The sequence below is a fragment of the Homarus americanus genome, unplaced genomic scaffold (genome assembly GCF_018991925.1).
Source record: "Homarus americanus isolate GMGI-L3 unplaced genomic scaffold, GMGI_Hamer_2.0 scaffold6317, whole genome shotgun sequence".
NCBI lineage: Eukaryota > Metazoa > Arthropoda > Malacostraca > Decapoda > Nephropidae > Homarus > Homarus americanus.
In genome coordinates this window covers 2,172,653-2,190,086 of record NW_024730668.1, presented here as the reverse complement: position 1 = coordinate 2,190,086, position 17,434 = coordinate 2,172,653, and the positions used below count along the sequence as shown (strand labels likewise).

The 17,434-nt window shown below is 42.6% G+C and overlaps 1 non-coding gene across 1 annotated transcript; it reads right to left on the bottom strand.

The window, feature by feature from the left end:
* Nucleotides 1-10,090: 10,090 nt before the first annotated feature.
* Nucleotides 10,091-10,174, bottom strand: Trnal-uaa. The gene has a single exon. It is a non-coding gene; the product is annotated as a tRNA-Leu (tRNA).
* Nucleotides 10,175-17,434: the final 7,260 nt, after the last annotated feature.

The window sequence follows — 17,434 nt, the reverse complement described above, 5'->3', positions numbered from 1 at the left end:
ACATTATGACTTTATTTGAGTAGTGTGACTTTATTTGAGTACATTATGACTTTATTTGAGTACATTATGACTTCATTGGAGTATACTGTGACTTTATTTGAGTAAATTATGACTTTATTTGAGTACATTATGACTTTATTTGAGTACAATATGACTTTCTTGGAGTACATTAAATCTTCATTTGAGTACATATTGGCATCATTTCGGTATATTTGAGTGCATTTGAGTACATTTTTGTGTACATTTTGGTACCTTTGAGTGCATTTTGGCTAATTAAAAAGACCGTGCTGTCCTGAATCAACAGCATCGCAAACTCTCCCTTCATTCACATTCATTCCATAACTGCTTTCATGGTAAAGTAGGAACCGTAGCAGCAGGGGAAAGTAAATGCGCTGAGGAAAAAGTATCAGAAAGGATGTGAGTAAAAAGTAGCAGGAAGAAAAAGTAAAAGTGCTGGGAAAATAGTAGCAAAAAAAGGAAGAGTACAGAGTCTGGGGAAAATAGAAGGAAGGAAGTATAAAGGTACTGAGGAAAAAAGTAGCAGGAAGGAAAATAAAGAATCTGGGTAAAAAGTAGCAGGAAGGAAAAGTAAAATGGCTGGGAAAATTGCAGCAAAAAGGAAAGTAGAATTGTTGGCGAAAGGAGACATTGATAAGAAGAAGGAAACACACACACACACACACACACACACGCACACACACACACACAGACACACACACACACACAGACACACACACACACACACACACACACACACTTGGTAATATAAACATGAAAAAAACACGAAAAGTCAAAAGTGAATAAGAAACAGAATAAAAATTATAACATTTGAAAAGAGAAGAAAACAGAGGCCTCTCACTTAAGTAAAAGTAACGAGGATTGTAAGTAGGAATGAAGAGCTTTAGAGGAGAGATTTTAATGATACATAGTTAGAGTGAGTGTGCTGTGGGTATATCTAATGGTCTGGGTACATGGGAGGCTAAAATTTGTTACTCTATATTAAACACGTGAGGATCTGCCTGCGTGTACTGTAAGCAGGTTTTTTTTATGAATTTTTTTCTCCAATCTTGAATTTTTCACTGGGCTAGATTACGCCTGGGTTGAATAAGTCCGGAGAAGAAAGGTTTTAGGGTGTTTGTTGTCTACATTCAGACCTCACTATTCCACGCGTGATATCTATGTGGTTTTTCAATGTTTGTTTTTATGATTTGAATTGTTTTCGCTCTAGCAACACGGAACAGAAAATAAAATCGTAAAACTTTCCAGCAGTCTCACCAGGTATTGACAGTAGCCCTTTGTTTGTCCACGTGATCTGCTTCAGCCAATCAGCGCGGGGATATCACCCACCAGCCTTTTACTTGTGAAAACAAGAACCAAAACTCTCTATATTTTTGATCTGTGTGTCGTAATGAAATCTCTCGATGGGACGTCTATCTATCAGAGTAACTCTCACTCCTGTACTCCATCAGTACACTGTTTATTGGTCTTTGAGATAATTTAGGAATTGACACCTCTAGGGTGTATAAGGATGAATGTGGAATGGGAAGAGAAAACAAATATGTAGAGTTACGTAACTCAGCGGTAACACGCCTGTCTCTCACACTGGGCCGGATTTAACCCTCACTGGTAGTATATATATATATATATATATATATATATATATATATATATATATATATATATATATATATATATATATATATATATTACATGTAGATCCACAATGAAAACGTGGATAAGATAAATCCTGATAAAATCACACGGGAAAAGGGAAACAACGTGTGATTTTATCAAGATATATATATATTAATAAAAGGACGAATTTATGTCTGTCCATTACAGCCATAGCTCCAAAACGGAACCAGTTAAGACCTAAAATATTACACACACATTACATGGGTCCCAAGGTTGTGCACCCTAGTATTACTATTGACCACGGACCTCCGGGTGGTCCAGGCAGGAACCAAAAATCTTCCCCGACTGAGATATCACCACTGCGATTGTGGGAGGTGGCTACCTGTGTCAGGGAAGGCAGACCGTGATAGTCAAGGTTACACTTAAAACGATCGAAGAAAGGCAATTTTGCTTGTATGTATAAATAAACATACTTACACACACTAACAATGCAGTATAGAAGTGAAGCTACAGTAGGTAAATGATCCTGTAGGAAGATAACAAGAATTTACTGTTCCATCTCCGATAAGGAAATAGAGAGATGGCGGGGAAGATAAATTAGAGAGGCACGTGACCTCATACAACAGCCGCCGACGTCGGGTGTGATAAGAGCAGTGGCCCCCGTGAGGCGAGCTAGACATCAAGGACTGGTGCATCAGGGGAGTGAGTGTATGAGGGAGGTCAAGTACCGAGAGCCTAATGTGGTGGAAGAGAACCCCCGTCTTCTGAGAGAGAGACCTGCATACTGTATGGTCCTGGCCAACCTAAGAAGTTTGGGGATAAACAAATCACAAGTCACACAGAGCCAACATAAGTAACAAAGAACATGCTTGTATAAACTGTATGTATATATGCATGGTTGGGATCTAACTGACTTTCGTGTGGAAGGCAAGAGAGTTGGATTCGAGCCATATGATATATATATATATATATATATATATATATATATATATATATATATATATATATATATATATATATATAATAGGGATTATTGTAAAGGGTCGTCATTGGGAATGTCTTCATGTCATAGTTGGTGATGATGGATGGCGCTGGTGTCCTCTGTTGATAGTGAAGTACCATGTTGTCTGAGGCGTGATTAATGCAGAGGCGCTGTAATGGGTTATTTAAATCACAACACCTCTCTCTCTCTCTCTCTCTCTCTCTCTCTCTCTCTCTCTCTCTCTCACATACACACTCCTTGACGCCTCTCTCTCCTGCCTCCTTATCATCTTCTCCTGTACTACACATTCTGATCGAATCTTGACCCTTCCTCCTTTATCCATCCGTTCCTCATCTACCCCTTTATCAGATCCCCTTCATCACGCATATTAATCACCTCATGTCTCTTCCTCCCTCTGTGTTCCTTACCTTCCTCTATCTCCCCTCTTTATTAGTTCCTCTCTAAAACACATTCTTATCACCCCTTGTCCCCTTTCTTCCGTCCCCTCATTTATTATAATTCCCATCTACTTCCCTCATCAAATCTCTTCTTCTTAAGCTTTCTATTGATCCTCTCCTTGTCTCCTCTTCTCGCGTCCTTCTTAATCTTCCCCTAACCTCCCTGATGATAAAGACCCTAACGCTACCTGGAAATTGACTTAGATTAGACCATGTTAAGTTTGGTTAAGTTATATTAGGTTAGTTTAAGTTAGGTTAGGTTAGGTTTTTTAATCATCAGGTGAAATAAACTGGAGTGTTTAATCTTCAGGTGATCCGAAAGGGAGGGGGAGCGTCGTTTTGATGTGGATTACGCCCCTTTTTTCCTGTTCTGTTTGTTTTAATGTACTGAGGAAATATCTGAAGTTTTAAAGCCTCTTGGGAAATATCCGCAGAAAGGGTCTCTTACTCTCTATTGGTACTCGTCAACCATCTTTAACTTCCTGCGTAGGTGGTGTTGTTGTTCCTGTCGAGAAGGTTGGGGGTACTGTTGTGTGGTTGTCCCGTGAGCCTCCGACACTATCCTGACTTAACCCCCCTTCACCCCCCATCCTCACCCCATCCCTTCACCCCATCTTCCTACCCTATTTCCCACCCCTCTCCCATTTCCCCTTCATCCTTTCTTCATCCACCTCCTCCCACCATTCCCCCTTCTCTAACCTGTTCTACATCCCTCCATTTTCCTCCCCATCCGCCATCTCATATCTCTTACCCCTTCCCTCCACAACTTCATCCCTTTCCTTCCCTCCCCTTCCTTCACATCCCACTCACCTACCCCTTTCCCTCCCACACTCCCACCATAACTCTTCCCTTCTCTCCCACTTCACCTCCTTCCCTCTCCCACTCATACCCTTCCCACATCCCTCCTCTTCTCTCTCCCATTCCCCACCCCCACTCGCCCCTCCCACCACCTCTCCCGTTGGCACTTATCTCTAAATATTTTGTTGACTAATTCTTGTTAACGAAATGGTTCTTAACTGTCTCGGTTGTAATTATGACAGTGAAATGACAGCCAAATGACTTCGAATGTACCCTGAGACTGTACCGTCATTAATGGTCACTGTGGCTTCAGAGTTTCAGGGGTTCATATGTTAAGTTTTGACTATGTATCGAGCTGTCTCACTGAAGCCTTGACACTAAATTGATATCGGTCTTAGGGAAAAATCTTATCTTATCAATATTTTTATAATCTCTGAACTTATCTGGTACATGAAGGATAATCTGTAAAATATGAGGTGGTTTATGTTACGTTATAGAAGAGGTAGTTAGGTTAGATGTCTAAAAGTTACGTTCTCCATTATTATTATTATTATTATTATTATTATTATTATTATTATTATTATTATTATTATTATTATTATTATTATTATCATCTAACTGATCTAATGCCCAACACATTAACCAGGAGAACTATATTTTCTCATCATTAAAGTCCTTCATTGTGAAAGACAAAAAAAAAACTTATGCCGGAAACTTAAACAAACAACAGATGAACTTATTTGAGTGTGTTTACATAATCTTGGTATAGAATGAAGTTAGTATTACGCCAAGAGGCTTTGTTTACCTAGGACTGTGTGGAGTCGGCGAGCAAACCGTCACTAGCGTGTTTAGGACCCGGAGTTATATCCACCCTGGGGAAAAATACGTCTTAGGTTGTAGAGAATAAACACATCATAAAGTTATACTGTATTACAAGTTGATGGAGGAAACTACATTGTGTGTGTGTGTGTGTGTGTGTGTGTGTGTGTGTGTGTGTGTGTGTGTGTGTGTGTGTGTGTGTGTGTGTGTGTGTGTGATGGCACTGGTTGACATGCATTCTTTAGTTAATGAGGAAGTTGTGTTTCTGTCCCTTATAGAAGAGGGCGTGTGTCCGAGGGAGGAAGGAAGGGAGGGTGAACGTCGACCGCATCACTTTAGGGTGGAGGCGGCCCCCTGCATCACGGTCATTACTCTGAGGGGAGCCACGTGCAGCCCTCCCCTTCCCTTCCCCTCCCCCTGTCCACTCTTCCCCCCTACCTCTTTCCCTTCCCCTCTCCTCACCTCCCCTCTGTTTCCTTCCCTATATCCTCTCCCCCTGTCCCTTGGAATTGAACCTAATGCGGAGGGAGGGAGGGAGGAGAGGGGGAAGAAAGGGTAGTACTAGCTATTTCCCCTCAGGCGTGGTGAGTGACTGTGTCCCCTCGGGCCATTGTGTTCCCCCCTCCTCTTACCTTTCCTGGCTGGCCAAGATGGATAGGAGGGAAGACGGAATGGAAATGAGGAGTACGGGAGAAAGGGAGAGAGACGGAAGGGACAAGTGCAAGGGGGAGGGAGGGGGGGGATATAGAACTAGCCACTGGCCTCTACCCGTCAGTACAGTCACGGTGAAACATGGGCGCCATGCTCACAAAACATCAGAGTCAATATTGTACTTTTGAAAAAATAAAAATGGATCTGGTAACACTGAAACGAGTAGATTTCATAGTATTTTCAATGTTTGGGTTAACCTATTGTTGCCAGCAGACTGATGTAAAGAACGCACACAATTACTTTATCTCTCAAAGCTCAATAAGACTCACACAAAGGAATTTGTGGAAGCGGCTTTTGCTAAATTTGAACCAGATTTCACCAAATTGCAAAGGATATCAGACTCTATTTTCGTATAAGTGTTAGTAAACATTACCTGTGTATTGTTGAGTGTGAACAAAATTTACATCGCATTAATAATTATTCCTACTCATTGATTACCGAAATTTGGGTTCAGTATACCAGTATTTGTCTGAATATAATGTGGTTTAGTTCTATATTGCCCAGTACCCAATATATGTATTACGTAATTACAGTGTGCGATGTCTGTGGCCGATTACTGATTCATTGTTTGTAATGTAACCGATTAGTGCATAGAGGTTGTAGACTAATGGTATAAATACACATTGAGACACCGGGAGGAAGTTTACACACACACACACATCCACATCCTTGGTTAGTGTGTGTGTATAACTAATTACTTATTTAAAACATGTTAATAATTCAACCTAGTATATATTTATGGTACTCAATTCATATACCATACAAGTGGTACATCAGGATCACAGGTGGGTCACGTAGCTTAAGGTTTAGGTAAGAAGTACGAACACAGTACCGTGCCTTCACCTGCCTTAGTCTAGGAGGGAGGGAGGGAGGGGGCGGAAGTACTTAACAAGACGACTGGACAAGCACTGGGCAGACGCAATAATAAACCCCCTTAATAATAATCCCAGTTATATGTATTAAGACAAAATTGAAGAATATCACGCAAAACAATCTGTGACTCTCGCTCCACAGTGTATTAAGAAAAATAATCATGGAAATTAGCGAAAAGTGTTATGTAGAATTATATCCAGGAAATGGCCGCTACACACGTTACCAAAAATGTCTTCAAATCTCTAGGTTATAGTTTCTGTGTGTGTGTGTGTGTGTGTGTGTGTGTGTGTGTGTGTGTGTGTGTGTGTGTGTGTGTGTGGGAGGGGGGGATGTGTAAAGTTTGGTGGATCAGTGAGAGACAACCCTTAGCTTCGCCACCATCACCTACCACACCCTAGAAACTCCATTCACGGCCTAACCTAACCTAACCTAACCTAACATCCCCAGGTAACGTCAAGGTATAGTTAATCATCAGGTGAACTAAGGGAGTCTATTCTTCAGGTGATCTTACTTCAGATTTCACCATACAATATTGTAATCAGGTGTTCATTAAGACTGTACTAATGTCCACACTGCTCAGGTAATAACATATGACTCCTAGTTTTTTCTCAACACACTTTAGTTATGTGACGACAAAAGATTTTCAACACCAGGGTTTCTGAGATCCCACTTACCTGCTGTCAAATTCTTAGCTTCCTTTACCACACTTATTCGTACTGTGGAAAAATTATATGTTGTTCTAGGTTATAAACTCACGCTTATAACTGTACCTTGTGTTGTGGGTTATAATAATTATGAGGTACAACTGTATATGTACTGTTAGTTCTGACTGAGTAATTAACATTATTTGTGATTGTTGTTATTACGCACACACGCACTTATACTTACACACACACAATATTCATATACACAATATTCATATCTATACTGTATGTATTTTGTGTGTAAGAGTTTGTATGTGTGCGTGTGTTTGTATCAGTATATTCGTATGTGTATGTACTGAGTCGAACACATCCCGAATGCCTTTTACTCCAGAGATCAATAACACCATCTCGTACTCTCTCTCTCTCTCTCTCTCTCTCTCTCTCTCTCAGTCACTATTCCATAACTTACGGAAACCTCAGAAGTAAAAAAAATATATATTTTCACCCACCGCCAAAATTACTCGTTTACCCACAATGCCACTGTCAATGTCAGTCTGTGTCCGGTCCTTATCTGTGTTTAAGACCTGTTATCAGAGAACAGCTTCCGGGATTTTTTTCTTTGCCTCGTTATAAAGACAAATGATAAGCATTGAAGCAAAAAAACCTGGACTGTATCCGAATTTTATCACGACCTTTGACTTGGGTTTCGCTTCACTCATTACTCCTGTCAAGAAACTCAAATTATCATTAATATACAAACTTATGATGTATTTAAAAATGATTACATCAGATGGAAGAAATCAATTAACATAATCGTGAAATATTCGAAATAAAACAATAATTACAGTTATAAATGTGTTAACTTTGCATGGTTTCGAACACGGTATATTTTCGGTTTTGTACTCGAAGTGAATTGTGTTCATTAATCATCAAGGGTGAGCAATCAGGGTTATTTAATGGGATTACGTCCTCACGCTCTAATAAACACGGCTTTAAAAATTACGTAATTATTATTGTTAGGGAAGAGATTATCATTACACTTGTGTTTGTTTCCATTGTGACGGCTCTGGCTTAGGACTCGATAATCACCATCAAAAACAAAACAAAAGATCCTCTGATAATCTAATCGCAAGGAATTATTAAATTACCCTAATGCGGAAATAATCCCGGATTCTCAATTAGCGAAATGTATGTGAGTTATTCAGTAAGGACCAATTATTATTAGATTATCGATTATAAAGAATTATTACAAGCTTTATTAAAGGGTAAAATTATTATTTATCAATCTGAAAATAATTAGGGTGTCCTTCACTAGCAAATAATTATGGCATTTTATTTTGGGGTGAAAATAATGTATACCTGAGCACATATATACATGCATACATCATACAGACATACATACATACAAAGATGTATTAAATCATTCATACATGGAAATACACACACAGCCTCAGAATACAACCACTGAAATATTGACACTATACAAATTACTGAGCTGAACTAAAAGAATTAATGGAGTAATTTGTCCCTATAAGATAATGTTATTTTCTGTACGTATGTTTTAATGTAAAATCTATATACACTGTGGATTAATAATTCAAATATATAAAGAAGTGGACAGAAATATGAACCGAGGGGAGGAAGGAGGACAAGTGATAAAAGAGAAGAGGGGAGAATGAGGGGAAGAGAGAGAGAGTGAGAGAGAGGTAGGGGAAAAGGCCGAGCGGATGGACAGGGAAAGGAAAAAGAAGAGGAGGGGGAAGTAAATAAAGAGCGGAAAGGAGAGAGGGGAGGAGAGGAGTGAGAGAGATGAAGAGTGGAATGAGAGTGGGGAAAGTGAGAGGGGAGAGGATAGTAATGAAAGAGAGAGGGGAAGTTAGAGTGAGGTAGAGGCGGAAAAAGAGAGGGAGAATAGGAAGGAATGGAATAAGAGAAGAGAAGAGAAGAAATAGGAGAGGGGAGAGAGAGAGAGAGACAAACAGAGAGAGATAATCTGTCTCTCCGGTTCTGACTGACACACGCATCATGGCATCTCATTTCCTTTCATTTCTCAATTCTCTCACATACTTATGCTGTCTCCTTCCTCTTTACCTCTCTCCCATTCTTTCCCATTACCCCTGTTTTCTCCTTCTCACCTTTCCATATATCTTCCTACTCTCCTCCTCTTCCTCCCTTTTCTCTTCCTCCTCCTCCTCCCTTTCCTCTTCCTCCTTTCTTCTCTCTGCCACTCCCTCTCCCCTATTTCTTTAACCTCCTCCTTGCCTCTCTTCCTTTACTCCCCTTCTCCCCCATTACCTTCCTCCATTCTCTTATGATCTCCACCTCTCCTTTGCTCCTCTACTTTCCCTCTCTCTCACTCTCCCTTCCTCTCCCTCCCTTCCTCTCCCTCCCTGCCTCCCTCCCTCCCGTCCCCCCCTCCCTCCCGTCCCCCTGTTGTCATTGCACACTGATATTATCAACATCACCCGAAGATGATATCAGAGGCAGGACGGTAAGACAAGATGTTGAGAGGTCACACCACGCCCTCACACTACCTCCCTACCTCCCTACCTCCTTCCTGCCCTCCCTCCCTCCCTTCCTCTCTCTCACTCCTTCCTCCTCCTTCCCTCCCTCATTCCTTCTTTCTCTCCCTCCCTCAGTCTGTTTCCTATTTCCCTCACCTCACACTCCTTCCCTTCCTTCTCTCTCAGTATGTTTCCCTCCTTTCCTCCTTCCCTTTGTCCTTCTTCTCTCATCCTACTAAAGGGATGAAGTAATTGTACTCAAGGGGTTAAGTCAACGTAGTTAAGGGGTTAAATCATCGTACTTAAAGGGTTAAGTTGTACTCATTGGGTTCATTCATCGTAATCACGGAGTTAAATCCTTTGTACTCATACTCAAAGGTTTAAGTTATCGTACTCAAAGGGTTAAATAGGAATTAATTTTGTCATTATTATCTGCATTGTTTCTAATTGGTCGTCGTCTTTTATTTAATTCAGCCAATCAGGTGTTCCTTAGGTTAGGTTATTTTAGGTTGGGATAGGTTAGGTTAGGGTTATGTTGGGTTGGGATAGGTTAGGTTAGGGTTATGTTGGGATAGGTTAGGTTAAGTTTAGGTTAGGTTAAGGTTGTTTAATCATCAGGTGAAATATGCTGTGGTGTCTGAGCTAAAAAATCATTACACCATGTTATGTCAGGTGTGGGGATCGAACCCACGCACTCTTACGAGTACCAGAACTTAAGTCTGGCGCCTTAGACCGCTCGGCCAACCTGACTGGGAAAAAGACAAGGAAAGGGGTGTGAGAAGTGAATAGTGAATAAGAACTAGAAGAGAGAGAGAGAGGGAGAGAGAGGGGGGGAAGGGAATTGGAAGGGTGAGGACGATGAAAGGAAGAGAGGCGGGTCAAGAATGAATGAAAAGAAAGTGGTAGACAGATGTGACGAAGAACAGATATACAGGATAATAAAACAGGTAGAAATAAAAGAGGAGATAGAGATATAGTTGAGGAGAAAGAGAAAGGACGATTGGGGAAGATAAATGTGAGAAAAGGGAACGGGAAAAACTAGAGAAAAGGAATGAATGAGTGAAGCGGAAATGAGAACAAATGAGTAGATAAAAGCGAAAAAGAGACTAAAAAAAAAAAGATAAATATGGGTAGAAGAACAAAAGAGAGGTGAGAGAAAAGGAGAGAGAGGGAGAGATAGATAGGGAGCAGAGGGCGGGGTCGAGATAAGCTTTTACCGAGTCGCAAGGGAATACAGAGGCCATTTTATCAGCTTTATTCTTTCCTCCCCATCATCATATGTTTTTTTTCTCTCTCTCTCTCTCTCTCTCTCTCTCTCTCTCTCTCTCTCTGGCAACACGTCTTAAGAACTCTCTACGCTAATGGTTGATGGGTAATGGTTGTCTAAAGCTTAAGCCACTGCCCTTATCCATTTTTGCCACTATCCACTGCCCCCACCATCCTGCTGCCACCATCCACTACCGCCACCATCCACTGCCCCCACCATCCACTGCCCCCACCACTCCACTGCCCATCCACTGCCACCATCCACTGCCCCACTGCATCCACTGCTGCCACCATCCTGCCCACCATCCACCATCCATGCCATGCCCCACCATCCACTGCTGCCACCATCCACCATGCCCCCCACTGCTGCCACCATCCACTGCCCCCACCATGCCCCACCATCCACTGCCCCACCATCCACCTGCCCCCACCATCCACTGCCCCCACCATCCACCACCTCCATGCCCCCATCCACCATGCCACCATCCACTGCTGCCACCATCCCACCATCCACTGCTGCCCACCATCCACTGCTGCCACCATCCACCATCCCCCCATCCACTGCTGCCACCATCCTGCTGCCACCATCCCTGCTGCCACTGCCACCATCCTGTCCACCATCCACTGCTGCCACCATCCACTGCGTCCACCATCCACTGCCCCCACCATCCACTGCCCCACCATCCACCATCCACCATCCCCCCACCATCCACTGCCCCCACCATCCCTGCCCCCACCCCACGCCCATCCACCCCCCACCACCTGCCCCCGCCTGCCCCCACCATCCTGCCCCCACCACTGCCCACCATCCTGCCACCATCCTGCCCCCACCATCCACTGCCACCCATCCACTGCTCCACTGGTTCCACCCATCCCTGCTCCCACCATCCACTCCACCCACCATCCACCACCTGCCCCCACCATCCACTGCTGCCACCATCCACTGCCCCCCACCATCCACTGCTGCCACCATCCACTGCCCCCATCCATGCCTGCCCCCACCATCCACTGCCCCCACCATCCACTGCTGCCACCATCCACTGCCCACCATCCACTGCACCATCCTGCTGCCACCATCAACTGCCCCCACCATCCACCATCCTGCCACCATCCACTGCTCCACCATCCACTGCTGCCACCATCCACTGCCCACCCCACCATCCCTGCTTCCACCATCCACCATCCACCATCCACTGCTGCCACCATCCACTGCCCCACCATCCACCATCCTGCTCCCCCCCCCCACCATCCTGCTGCCACCATGCCACCATCCACTGCCCCCACTGCCCCCACCATCCTGCTGCCACCATCCACCATCCACCATCTGCGCCCCACCATCCACTGCGTCCACCATCCACCCCACCATCCACTGCCCACCACACCATCTGCCCCACCATCCACTGCCCCCCACCATCCACTGCTCCTGTCCACCATGCTGCCACCATCCATCCTGCCACCCACCACTGCTGCCACCATCCTGCTGCCCCCCACCATCCACTGCCCCACCATCCCTGCTCCACCTCCACCATCCCACCATTGTCCACCATCCTGCTGCCATACCATCCACTGCCCACCATCCACTGCCCCCCACCATCCACTGCGTCCACCACCACCACCACCATTGCCACCATCCATGCCACCCCACCATCCCTTCCTGCTCCACATCCCCCCCACCATCCACTGCGTCCACCATCCACTGCTGCCACCATCCACTGCCCCCACCATCCACTGCCTCCACCATCCATTATTGTTGTTGTTGTTGTTGTTCTTGTTGATCTATATATAACTGTGTTGTTGTTGTTGTTGGTTGTGATATGTTCATTGTATTGTTGTTCTTGTTATTATATGACGTCAATAGATAAGGCATGTTGCAATTGCAGCTACTGAAAGGCGTATTGTGACGTCATTAACTGGACTTCTGGTGAGAAAGACAAACTACATTTCCTGTAAACTGGTGACCCAAGCCAACTCAATGACGTCATTTTTAAAACCTTCCTACTGTTATTAGACCTAACCTAACCTAACCTAACCTAACCTAACCTAACCTAACCTAACCTAACATAACCTAAGACACTTTCAGAAAATTTCGACTCATTCATAAAGTCCCATTGGATACTGTATTGAAAAAATTATCTTCTTAGATGAGTAAATCATTGATTATCCTGTTTATTATTGTAAAGAACCGCACTCTAATTATAGCCAGGGATCACATGAGAGTCTGCCTTAAGGATGTGGTCTATTATTATACTCTTGATAAGATAAAAGATAAGATCATACGCCGAAGGTGTGTTGATGTTACGTAAACTTAGGTTCATTATACGGCCTCGACATCTGCTTCAGAAGATGCATCTCAACTCTTGAAGTATATCCTAAAGGTTTGATTACAGGTGAGCAGGTTTGGTGTTATGTTAGCAGGTGTGGTGTTATGTTAGCAGGTGTGGTTGTTATGTCAGCAGGTGTGGTGTTATGTCAGCAGGTGTGGTGTTATGTCAGCAGGTGTGGTGTTATGGAGTGTATTCAACACGCTTTGTTATCATATTTCCGTTATGTGTTATATGTAATACACACACACACACACACACACACACACACACACACACACACACACACACACACACACACACACAAACACACACACACACAAATATACATGTACAAAGTGTGTTTGGCTGCAGGGGTATATGCTACCATCAGTTGAAGGAAGGAAGGAAGGAAAGTGCCCACTCGGGTGATGGACGGAAGCGGCATGATGGTTATGGAGGAAAAAAAAACAATTCATGAACTAGTAACGAGTCAACATGCTGAGTAAGACGGCGGATATGAAGTCACACAATTATTTTTGTTTTCAGTAAATCCCTAACCACAGGACTGAATGTGGTATCTGAGATGGCATATACCACTACACTGCTGAACACACATTCTCCATAAACCAGAATGACCCAGAGTGTATAAATAAAGCACCATTAAGTACAAGCATGAATAGAATGTATAGGGTGTCCCAGAAGAATGTCCTTGCCTGCCTCCCTCCCTGTTTCCTGTGTGCTTCCTGCCTGCTTCCCTTCGTGCTTCCTGCCTCCCTCCCTCCCTCCCTCCCTCCAACTCAGTGTCTCAGGGACCAAGCAGGGAGGGAGGCAGGGATATTTTTCTGGTACACACTATAAATATATAAATAGCCTAGACGAATCAGTAACGTTAATATAGAGGGAGGTGAAGAGTAATATCTGGACGGAACATAAACCTGAGGAAGATTAGTTTTCGCCAAGTTAGTGTTAAAAGGGGGCGATTAAAAGACCGGATTTGGAACTTCCTTAAGATGAATTGATATGTTCAGAGACGTCGTTGAAGAAAAGGATACGTGGGAGAAAACCAAGAGAGGTGGACGAAGGAGGATGAGTCTATACTAATGAAAAATAATGATACTCTGAGAATGAGAGTGTAGGGTCGTGAAGAGTGACGTAAACAAGGTCATCATATGTCTTACACACACACACACACACACACACACACACACACACACACACACACACCCCTATAGACTTAAAACGAATCAAGAAAAAAAACTGTGCAAGGAGGTAGAGGAGACGCCAGTCCTTAAGTGATAAAAATGACTATCGCTTTTTAGCGACTGAATTAAGTTCTTTAATCAAAAGTTTTTCCTAGAGACTTCAAGGTGACGAGGCGAGGAGTCAGGGGGTGACTTCGTATGGCGGTGGAAGTCAGAGGGTGACTTCATGTGGCGGTGGAGGTCAGAGGGTGACTTCATGTGGCAGTCGGGGTCAGGGGGTGACTTCGTGTAGCAGTGGGGAGTCAGGGGGTGACTTCATGTGGCAGTGGGGAGTCAGGGGGTGACTTCATGTGGCAGTGGGGAGTCAGGAGTGACTTCGTGTGGCGGTGGGGAGTCAGGGGGTGACTTCGTGTGGCGGTGGGGAGTTTAGTGCTGTATATCTGGGAAGTTAAATATGGATACCACACAGTCCTAGTAGGCCCCAACCTAACCTAACCTAACCTAACCTAACCATTAACATTGAGGTCCATTGAAATAGGTCCCATTAGGACTGGGTACCAACCTGTATGATTAGATTAAGTTAAGACCTATTAGACCTGAGGTAACCTAATTGGTCAGTCTTCGTTTAGTAATATGTGTGTGAACTGATTTTGTTTACGTAGCGTGTTAGTTAAGTCAGTCTTGCTCTCAACATTGCTGAAGGGGGAGTCTCTCTCTCTCTCTCTCTCTCTCTCTCTCTCTCTCTCTCTCTCTCTCTCTCAAGTGTAAATATTCACGTAGGTTATTCTTTCAAGCATAAGTATTCTAAGGATGGTGAAAATTATCCAATAATTCGTAGCAAAACCTATTCAAAACAAAGACCCCGTCATTCTTTCATGGGAGGATAACAGTATAAACAGAGAGAGAGAGAGAGAGAGAGAGAGAGAGAGAGAGAGAGAGAGAGAGAGAGAGATCCACTCCTCAACTAGCTGTCATGGTCTTGAGGATATTGATATCTCGTGTTATCATCAGGGGATATTTGTTATCATATCACCTCTTGCCTCTGTGCCACTGTCATCACCCACCGCCACCACCACCACAACCACCACCACCACGCCTACTTGCTGCCAGGGTGGAAAAAATTGAACTTAAGAGCAAAAGAAGAAAAATTAAAAAAAAAGTTATTTAGAGTAAGAAATAGGGTATTCAAGGTAAAGAACTGTCGATGTAGGAAAATAATTTTAAGTACACTGTAATGGCGAATGAAATGACAACGAATTATATTAAGTTAACTTTACCATATTTGAATGTGCCTGTCATACTTACATTAGAGAAACACACTTATAACCTAAGGTATGATAAAATTGATCTTACCTGTAATAATTTAATAAAACTGACCTTATACATATTTATCTTAAGTATAATACGATTTGCTTAGAATATAATAAATTGATTAACAATAAATGTAACCTAACCTAACCTAACCTAACCAAACCAAATTTTGATGCCGTGTTTTACAATAATTTTTGTTTAACTTACAATCATCTAGAACCCTGAATTAGGTAAAGGAACTGTATTCTCAAATTCCTACGTTAAATTTCCATCGTAAATAAAGACGCATAAACGCATCAAATAAACTAAATTAAGTTCTAAAACACCAAAATAACATCCATTATGTCATCACATTGATACTGAGACTCTACCTTAAGTAAGATACGTTCACTTAACTCAAGATACGAGCAACAATTTTACTTACAGAATCAATGTGAATCTGTTTTAAGAATTTATTCATCAGTGTCTCTTAGTAATTACTAATACATTTGGCACTGCGGGTCGTGAGCTTCTCAGTAATTTGATAAGGGTATAAGCCTGGCACTGTGATAATGTACACCCTGTATAACTGGCACTGGCACTTTATGGCTATTGTATAAATGGCACTATGATTCCTTATGCACCTGATTGATTGATTACTCATTTTTCTCGTCTCTCTCTCTCTCTCTCTCTCTCTCTCTCTCTCTCTCTCTCTCTCTTCACCGTGACTAATTACTCTTCCGACACTCTGATTGATTATTATGGTGAATCTGACAGACTGACAGATTATACAAATTATACAAGATGAGGAAAATTATACATACCTTCATAAACTACATAAGTGGAGGAAAAGTATAGATACCATGACAAACTCTATAAGTGAAACAAAAAGTATAGATACCATGACAAACTCTATAAGTGATACAAAAAGTATAGATACCATGAAAAACTCTATAAATGAAACAAAAAGTATAAATTCCATAACAGTCGACAGTATGTAAAGTGGAGGAACAGTACCCACCAGTATATCCTATAATACACTGTGGCTGGTGATAATTAATAACGTAAATACAGATGAATGTAGTGTAATGTGCATTGACTAGGACAAGGGAGGGAAGGAAGGGAAGGGAAGGGAGGAGGGAAGGAAGGGAGGAGGGAAGGATGTGCTAACGAGATGTGATTTTGGTAGGGAATGGGAACTGTAAGGGTGGTGATAGTGATGGGTACTAACATGGTGATGGTGGTGAAGAACTTATGTAATGATGGTGGTGAGGAACTTACGTAGTGATGTTGGTGAGGAACTTACGTGGTGATGGTGGTGAGGAACTTGAAGTGGTGTTATTGGAAAAATGAAGTGATGGTAGGAACTTGGGTGATGATGATGGCGATGATACGAGTTTGATAACACCGTGATTTATGGTGTGACTCATCTGGAAGCATATCTAAATGATGGGTTTGGAGAGAGAGAGAGAGAGAGAGAGAGAGAGAGAAACAAGAAAATGAAAGCGATAATGATAGAAGATGGAAAATATTTAGGGAAGAGTTTAACCGACAGACAGACAGACAGACAGACAGGGAAATTAAGTGAGAAATAATATGAAAGATTTACGCACACTTTCCATCATATTTATTTAAGCTTCTCCCAGTATTCACGAATAAACAACATTTTTGCATTGATAAAACATTAGTGTCTATGATTCACTCTCTGTTGATATTTGTCTCATATCCTGTTTTCCAAGTGTCATATCCTGTCATACATCCTGATCGCAAGATATCCCAAGTTAACTTGATTTTAATCCATCATCATTATCATGATCATCATCATCATCATCATCTATCATCATCATCATTATCATCCAATGACCTGATACTTAGTTTTTTTATGGGGAATAGCCCATCCGGGTACAGGTCATCGACCCACAACGGGTCCTTGGGGGTGAAAAAACAAG